We start from the raw sequence: 9,931 nt of genomic DNA on the forward strand, positions 1-9,931 counted from the left end.
ACAAGTTAGAGGTAGGCACTGGGCAAGCTGAAAAGAGAGGGCTGTGTCTGGGTGCAGTTGCCATCATTCCTACACAAGGTGGAACTGGGCACTTCATCCTGGCTGCTTCTGGTAAGTGCAGCTGGCATCCATCTTCAGCAGGCTCTGAAAGCACAGGGAAGAAAGGAGTGTCTTCAGGCACCCCAACCTCAGGGTTTCTGGTCCTTGTGCTTTGCAGCAGGATAGATGTAACATTTTTACCTCTCTGCTACATGCCTAAGCTCTTCCACAGGGCTCTGTGTGTGAATAATGAAATCATTATTTATTCCCATGAATTACAGAGAAAGTCTTGAACCACTATCACCTGCCAAAAGCAACCAAAGTTATGTGAGGTGAATGGTGTAGAAGAAACTGTTAATAACAAAGGCACAGGAGAAAGGACTACTTGAGACTTGTAAATAACCAAACTAGTTGTTTAAGACTGGTGGCAATGAAGTTTTTCCAAACTAATATCCCAAATACTATGAATTGAGGGTCTTAAAGAACCTCTCTGTTTTTTGAATCTACCAAGTGTTTTATTACAGTGGAAAACAGAAGGGCAAGCCTTGCAGACTGAGTACATCTGATACACGGGTTTGTAAAGAAGGCAGTGGGTTCCTAATCTGTGTCAGGTTGCTTCAGGCTTATTTCTGAGAGTGACACCAATGTATACGTAGTCAATAAAGAGGGTGTAGAAGGCTGTAATCTGTGGCTTATGGTTCTTGCATGTTATATGCATTGCAGGTGCTATCCTTCTGCTTAGGGATGTGTAGCTGGTCTTCTATGCTGGACACTCAGCAACTCTAATCCTGGAGAGATGTGCCTGTTTGGCTTGCATTGCATTTGCATGAACATTCATCATTATATCAAATGAAGATAAATTGCTGGGAAGAAAATTATTTGAAAGGAGGTTCAGAATAGTTTTCTGAGAAGAAGGCTGTGCTAAAAACAAATATCTATTTATGTACATGCATAGTGTGAGGATTATCACATAAGAAAAGTAGGATATAATGCAGTTAAGTGTGTGTAATGCTCCTCCACACCTCTACATGCCACTGTTGGAATTAGCTTCCTTTCCCCTGTAAAATCCTTGTTCTGGCAAGAGAGGGTCTGGCAGGCAGACACCAGCACTAAATGAATTGTCCAACAACCATTGCCTAAATCCCACTGAACTGCAGAAGCTTTCTATTTTCATATTTTCTGTTTTTCACTCCTGTAAAGAAACACTTTGAAGCCCAAAGATGGTTGACTGGCAGTAGACAATCACAGACTCACTTGGACATACCTTCCTGCCTTTCCTATTTATCCTACCTTGTCTTAAGGGCAATCTCTCTTGCTAGTGAAGAGCAGGGCTGAGTCTGTCATTAATATTGTTTACTAGAACCATGCGCTGTTGTCCCGCTAAAGAAAACCCAAAGTCACACAATCTCATGGAAAACAAAAAAGAATACTTTACATATTTATAGATCTCTCATCAGGCTGTACTAATTATAGGCTGTTGCCTTCTGCTCAGACTCAGAAAAAGCAGTGTGCACAAATATTCAAGTGAAACAAGCATGCAGTAAGTATCTTGCATGCTTCTGTGGTTAAAAGGGTGCTTTTAAAAGCTGGAGCAAGTATATGTTCTGTGTGTGAATATGGAGTGGAAGAGTACATCGTAATTTCAGCTGAGAATCCAACCAAAACCCCCAGTAAAAGTGTTGCCTGAATGAAACACCTCATATACTATGCTTGAGAACACTTGCAACACCTGTAGCTACAGATCTGTGCCTGCCAAGTTTTCCTTTGCTTGAGGAGTAATTAAATTGTTCCCACCTTCCTGGTGATAGATTTGCAGGTCCAATAAATTACAGGGCAGGTAATTACACAGCTAAATGTTGTCATTTACAATTTCATTTATTTAACCTACAGTCTTATGCTTACAGCTGAATGTTAGAAAGGGGAAATGTGAACTCACAGGCTGTTTAAATGCATTGGGTCCACGGTGTCTGACGAGGTCTAAACTGGTGTAACAACTTTCCCTTATATTTCTTGTTGTCTTACTTTGCATCAGCCCCTTGCTTGTTTCCCATTCTCATTAGACACAGAGCAAATCACTTTCCCTATTCCCTGCTACATGGTTGGTTTGTCTCCCACTCTAGCGAAACACCCTTCCTCTTTTCCTCCCTGCGATTTGAAACATGTCTCATCCCTTGTTGTTCTGCTCTGGAAGATAAGTTTGGTTAGGAAGCCACAGGTCACAAAGCTTGGATAATTCATGTACAAATACATTTGCACTAAAGGTTAGACACTTGCATCATCCACTTTCTTAGCCTGCAGTGCTCAATAGCTAATATGTGCAGTAGCTAAATAGCAGCCTTATGTTTTTTAAAGGTTACATTGCTTTTAGCTTATCTGCATTATGCTGGGCATGGCATTACTGGCATTTCATGTCATCAGGGTTACCTTTATTCTGACAACAATAAAGAAATACCCATAAGCTGCAACATGATTTAAGTTCTTTATGATGGTTATGTTTAAGGTAGCCTTACAGAAAAATGTATATTTATCTTCAGACAGAAAAGTAAAGTTTTCTCAGGGCTGTGGTACAAATGTGAGCTCTCTCCCCATTCCTTTCTACATCTTCCCAGTCATTTATTTCAGTCTGAAAACTATCAGACTACTTTCCATGTGAGATAATAATCAGGTTTTTATGTCATATTTAAGGCAATCCTTTTTGCTGAACTGAAAGAAATCAATTCAGAAGGCAGAACACTTCTTCAGTTGTAAACTAGAGGAGAAATAAAACAGTTTATCCCTGTGTGGAACCAAATATTTCTCATAACCACACAAATGGATAAAGAAAAAAAAAACTCTCTAAACTCTCCCCTCCTAAACACCAAATCAAAAAAAGGAAAGGAGCAAGAAGATAAGTGAGTTTCTGTCTCTTTTCTGTGTCTGTGGGGAAAAAAAAATTGTTCTTTTGCCTTTAAATAATACCTAGTTCAGTAACATTTTTAGATGTTGGATCAGTTATCAAAACACTTTGATTCAATACAACACTTTGAACCACATGTGGTGGGTAATTGAAGGCCTGCTACATCTAATGAGTTGTAAATTTCTGTGCACTAACTTCTAAACTAAGGTTCTTTTATCCATGCACCAGTAAAAGCTTCAGATTACACAAGTGAGACTCTGCAATCTGTAGGGTTCAGAAAAGGATTGCTGTACCAGGGCTTTCAGCCTCTTTCTTCCAGCTTCACAGATTACAGGTCATTTGAGAACCAAGGAGATCTGTGGAGATGAAGCAGGGAAATTTGGCATTAGTGTGTCACTACACATGAGAGAAGAGTTGTTTGTTTTGGTGCTGTACAAAATCCCAGTGCAGATGATGAGAGCATTTCCTCCCCTGAAATTCACCAAGACTCGTGCAAAAAAAAACACAGCAAAGGACACTACTGAACAAGATGAAATATGCAGTAGTCAAACAAACCACAACTTTGATTGAGATGGCAGAAGAAGTGAGATGCTAACGTGGTTTTATTTACTATGAAATGGATTTAAAAATAAGCATTTGCATAGCATCAAGATTTGAAAGTGAGGTGAGGGAAGAGCACCTAAAATTACTTGAAGATGGGACTTACAGAAGATTTGCATATTATTAGAGTCAGGTCAGGTATCTGGACCTAGAAGGAAATGACAGGAGATGTTGACTAATGCAGCTGTAGAGATTCTCCTGTGGGGATTCTGGTGAAGGAGCTGAACATGAATCAGCATTGTGCTTCTGCAGTCACAAAGGCAGATCAGATCCTGGACTCCATCCTCAGGGACATTACCAGAGAGATAAGAGACATGATCATCCCACTCTACTCAGTGAAGGAGAACATTTTAATACCTAAGGCTCATTTTTTTTTCCTGTAGGCTTGGAGGAGGGAATGGTTAACATAAAGAAACACACACCCACGGCTGAAAATAGGAAAGAGAAAGATTTAGGTTAGACATCAAGAGAAGTACCAAACCTGGTATATGACACTGACTTGTGAAATAGTTCCTTACAAAATGTGGAAACAGATGTTGGAAAGAAGTCTAAGGGGAGAACACCTTGGGAGCTAATACCACTAAATATATCTGTCTGGCTGTGCCTGTTTGGATACAGAGAGGGAAGACATGAGTTGTTCTTCCCATCCCTTAACTTATTGTCTGGTAGCAACACAGTAAGAGACGCAGCCACCTGCTATACTGTGTGCCAGGTTAACAAGCTTATGTCCATGAAGATCTCACTTTAATGTCTCTCCAGAGGTCTCTCCATTGGTGTTAGGAAGCAGCTTGCTTTACATTTCAACCCCATCTATGAACCTGCTTGGATATTAAATAACAATATGGTACCTTTATGAAAAAAATTACTAGCTATTTGTTTTCTACTGAGAATATTTTATGTTGTCAGAATGGCATGAGGAATATGTTGCCAGAAAGCGGAAGCAAAGAGCTTATGAACCTTAAAGGTGTAAGTGAATCATATTATCCCTCTTGGTAAACATACAATGGTTTATTCCTTGACAAGGAACATTCATTCACCTCCGTTTCTTCATATTTTTCATATTGAGTGAGTAGGTAGGCTGTTATAAGGGGTACTTGATTTGACATTGCATTTATTTATGACCTAAAAAACTTGCTATAGACCAAAAAGACCGGGCAAGGGAGAGAGGCTGAGAGCTGGCTTAGCAGCTGAATGTAGACCTTAGAGCCAAGAAATCCCCAGTACTTATTGTACTGCCTTTACTGATTTATGGAGTGGCCTTGGGCACTGTTAAAACTTAGCAAGTGTTTTGAGATGGAAGAGAGCTATGTGTTTCTATTAAGATGGTATAATGAGGCTTTAATTAGGGTAAAATTGGCTACTTGTCTTCTGGGATGGAATAACTATTGTAGATGTGAATATATAAATACACTACCGAAGCTGAAAAGAAAGGTATTGGTCCCTCTTACATGAAATCTTGAGAATGGGCCATAGAGCAGTTTCAGTAATTATTACAATAGAGATGGTATATAGTTTTATATGTGTTGATGTTGCCATCAAAGGTAAATACACTTTAATTAATTTTAATTTATAATTCCTTCTGATTGAAAAGATTGTTTTCGTTCCATGCAATTCATATAAACCAATATATACTCAAGATTAGCAGAAACTTGGCCATATATCCTTCCCACAGGAGTATTAAGCCAACTTTGACATTTTATACATTTTTAATTAAATCCCCATGATCTTTGCAGGCCAGTGTTTGCTCTGACAGATTTTTTAGCTTGAAATTCAAAGGTAAATTATTTTAACAAATGTGCAAAAAGATTAAAAAGTGAATCCCTTCAATGTTGAGACTGCATTGTCTGTTATCTCTGTTTTGAGTAAAACAGATGGTTCATATTGCAAATGATGCATGAATAGGACTTCCCCAATATGATGCAAATGAATCTGTGAAAATGGATCTGGCACTGTACAGAGAAAAACAGGCTGATAGTAGTAGAAACTTCTTGGACAAACATCAGTAATGAACATGTTCTTTGATTATGTTTCACTACCTTTTAAAACACAAAGCATGTTCAGAAAAATTCATCAGAGAGAAAGATGTCCTTTCAGTGACTGTTTGTTCCAAGGAGAATAAACCAGCTCAGTAAGTCAGTGCCTGGTGCTGCTGCTGATTCCCATCATCACATTTGGCAAGTGTGTTTAGTTACTGTCTCTGGGTCAGCCTTTGTAACACAAGGGTCACAGTCTCCTACTGTTTATTATCTTTCTGATGTATTCAAACTATGCATGTTTGGGGTAGACATTTTTCCCCAGTGGCACACTGTTGTATTTCAGAAGTTGGTAATTAGCAATAGTGGGATGGGAGCAATAGTTCCCTGAGCTAAAATGACCTTCCATGTGCGCTGGATTGTATGGAATAGATCTCTGATCGCTTATAACACAAAAAAAGCTCATTTCATGAGCAGAGTTTCTCACCTCACTGTGTTCACAGCGAAGCTTTCCTTGAAATACACCACTGCTCCTTTAAGCAAATGAGAATCAGGTCTGAATTCCTCTCTAAGTTCCCATTTTAGAACAGGACCTAATGAACTTCCAGTCTGTTCCTACAACTGTCAATATATGTGTTTCACTGATTAAAATGAAACACATTCCCAGGCTGGCAGTATGCTGACCAGATTTACATACTCTTTTCAGTTACTGATTCTTCCAGTTCTTGAGGAAAATTCAGATTTATCTCAACAAACCAGTATGCAAAAATGGGCTCTTATCTTTAATCATGGTATGAAAAGTGCCCAGCAGCCTTTTTTTAAAATGGAGCACCCCAGTCACTGTGTCACCACCTGCTCTTTATTTCATATGTTTTATTTCACTGAATATCATAGATCACAGAATGTATGGTGTTGGTTTTGTAAAATAGATGAATGAGTTGTTTATTTGGGTGTTTGAGCCTGGTAGCCTAAAGGTTTTACAAATTTATGAAATGTCTGGGAGAGCAGCTGCAACAGGTTGAGCTGAAGCATGGGAAAAGAATGCTCATAAGAAGTAAGAACCCTAAGCTTTTACTTGTCCTTCTATTTGCACATCAGACTATCTTGCAGATTCTTATTACAAGGGTTCACTTTTGTGTGTTTGTTGCATCTATTCCATATGCCCCCCAGCATGGTCAAGATTTGCCTCTCCCTGTTAAGTGCCATAATTGATTGCCAATTACCTCCTGAAAACCTTTCCTTTTCCGTATTCAAAATTGCGTTTGCCAGAGAACATTAAAACCTCTGCCTTTGCACTGTCTCCCACAGGACTGATGAATTTCAACCTTGTTTGCTCTGTGACTCTTGATTCAGTGCACCTAGGTGAAGAGATCAAAGATGGACCCTACTAGGAAGAATCTGAGAAAACCTGGCATCCAGGATGACCGCTTGGGAAGGACAGAGAATGCTCATGCAGGGCTGAGAAAGAAGTGTGACAGAGCATGTGGAAAAAATGAGGTATGGAAATCTGAAATGATAAGAAAAAACAGAAGTTTGAAATCCCATGAAAGTTTGCCTGGTTTTAGTTGTTGAACATTATACATCCTGTTCTCTCTGTGAGCTCGCAGGGGTACCTGATTCCTGCATTAATTACTGGCTTTATGTCATACTAGGCACTCTTGTGCATGCTTCAGAGCTCACCAAATTGGAAGCCAGGGCTGAGGTTTGCTCCTTGCTTAATAGAAGGCTGATCTTGAAGAGGGCTTATGTGGCTGAAGTTGCGAGTGATGCAGGCAAACCTCGTAAAATGAAATGTTCAATATTCTGTGTATGGAATCACATCAATTTTCACAATATATAGAATGATTCCCCTGAGCTTTTAGGGCTCTTTAGCCTAAATACTCCATGAAGTCTTTGTACAACCAACAGTTGCCACTTTTTTTCTGGAGCGAGAAGGGAATGTACATTTTTGCATCCATTTGTGTGGCTTTTGGGACTTTTTCTGCCTTTAACATTCTCTGGCAATGCCTCGTCCTGAGTCTGCCTTTGGCAGCAGCCACTGCACTGAGGGGCCATGCAGGCAGAATAAATAACAAGGCAGTGCTGAGAGGCTTTTCTTGATACAAATTGCTGTAGGCTGGGAGGAGATGAAAAATTTTCTTAGCAAAGAAATGTGCCCCTTGGCTGCTGCTTTAGGAAACGGATCTGTTGTTGTTACTCTCTGTTCTGGGAAGGGACAGAAGAACTTTTTGATTTTCTTTGCTTTTGCCGTATAGTCTGCCACAGCAGTCAGCATTAGCAAAACCAGACCCATTCTGATCTGTTCAAAATATCACTATTATTTCTGAATGCTGATTGTTCAGGCAGACTGCAAGGCAGAACTGTGAGAGTTTCAAAAGCAGGGCAACAAATAATTGTACTGGAGTGGCAATGACACGAAAAATGGAGGCAGGGTACAAGCAATTCTCTTAAGAGACCCAGAAAAGCTGTGAAGAAAAAGGACTGTGGCTGAAGAATAGCAGTTAGATGAAGAAAGCATTTACTCAGCACTCTCTAGACCATCTAGAGTACTGTGTCCAGCTTTGCCCACAGTCCCCAGTACAAGAAAGACACTGATGACACAGAACAAGTTCAGCAGAGGACATCCGAGATGGTCTGGTTAGGAACACTTGCCTTGTGAGGAGAGACTGAGAGAGGGGTGCTTCTTCCATCAGGAAGTCCTTCCATACAATGGTTTTGGAAGGACTTAACAGCTGATGCGTACAAGGAGGTCACTGGAAAGATGGAACCAAGCTGCTCATATTTGGGCATTTCAGGTGGACCACAGACAGTTGGATTCTCACTAGGTTTAAGGAAAAGTTTTTCACTGCAAGGACAGTCAGGCAGCAAAGCAGCCTGCCCAGAGAGGCTATGCAATTGGTCTCCACCGCAGCAGGCTTTTCAAGACCCAGCTGGACAAACCTGGTCTAAGTTCCAAGCTGACCTTGCTTTACACAGGGGCTTGGACTGCAGACCTCCTAACCCTTCCCACCTGAGTTACTTTGTGATCCTGAATACCAGACACTTCATCACATTAAATGTAATGGTAGCTCTGCACAGCTCACTACACCTCAGTCATCACCCAAAACTTGCAGCCACTACACTAGCTCCTAACCTCAACAGGCAAATGCTCAAGCCTCCCTGGGATCTTTGCAGTACTTTGATTTTCTTAAAAGACAAACCTTGAAAAGTTGACCTCAGCATCTTCAGTGAAGTCACAGCAGTTTAGGGCTGCAGAGAGCATGAAACAATGGTTTCTGCTCAGAAATGTGCCGTACTTGTGGTATATTAAGACTGAAACCTCCTGTTTCTGAGGCCATCAGTCCTCTTAAAAGAAGGTGGGTTTTGGGTGCTCTACATGGCTTAGGTGGGCCCACAAATTCAAAGGCTGGGGTACCAGGAGTAGTTTGAGACGCTCTTTTCTTTCAGTCTGTGACAGAGGAAATGGTGTTAATCTTCTTTTCACACTCTCTGATTTGCTATTATTATACTCATATAATGGTTCTCTGCTTTAAAGCTTCTAATTTAATTCAGAAGTAAGCCACAGAGCTAGTGCTACGTAACAGTGTTAAAGAGGGGTAAACAACAGCTATCAGTGCAAATTTTATCCTATTGCAATAGGATAAAAAAATAACTGCAATAGACAAAAAAGGAAAGAAATTGTCAGTAGATTTTCCATGCTGTACTTGGAGAAAAGCAGGTGATAAGCCTATGACACCTTAAGTGTTTTCCAGTTCACTGAAAAGCATGGAAAATTCTAGCATCTCTTTAAGAAGAATGTTTATAAATCATCAAACTTGAGAAACTTGAATCAAAATATACAGCCAATTATTCAATCCTTTGGTGATGGTACAGTAAAGGGAAAAATGGGTTAATATGGGCAATCACCTTGCTATCCTGACCTATATCCCATATGGAAAAACAAACAAGATTTAAAGTAGTAAATAGAGATAAAAGGTGGGAATACCATTTCATGACAGTCAGTATGATGCTATTAAAAAATAAATCTTGTCAAAACAGCCTGATTTTACTATGAATTATGTGTTTGGCTGATAAACACTGTGTTGTAGACATAGGAGATTTCTATGGTTTAATGTGTACTATTTGCTGGCATAGAGTAATTTGAGCTTTTAAAAAATGAGCAACTGCATGGCAAGGTTGCAAAAATGAGCAATTAGTGTCAATAAAGCTTGGATAAGATGAATTTAGAACTTGCTAAATGGCAGATTGCAAAGCTGTTGCTAACACGAAATTTTCTCTGAATGAGTGTGTTTCTAGTGGCATCCCATGGTGGTATATACTAGAAACAATGTTGACCAACCAATTTCATCAGTGATCTGGAAATAAATGCAATGTTCCTGTTGATTTAAAACAAATCTGTGAATGTCACAGATGCTGCTGGAAT

The sequence above is a fragment of the Myiozetetes cayanensis genome, unplaced genomic scaffold (assembly GCF_022539395.1).
Source record: "Myiozetetes cayanensis isolate MyiCay16 unplaced genomic scaffold, myiCay2020 scf1, whole genome shotgun sequence".
In the NCBI taxonomy this organism is placed as follows: Eukaryota; Metazoa; Chordata; class Aves; order Passeriformes; family Tyrannidae; genus Myiozetetes; species Myiozetetes cayanensis.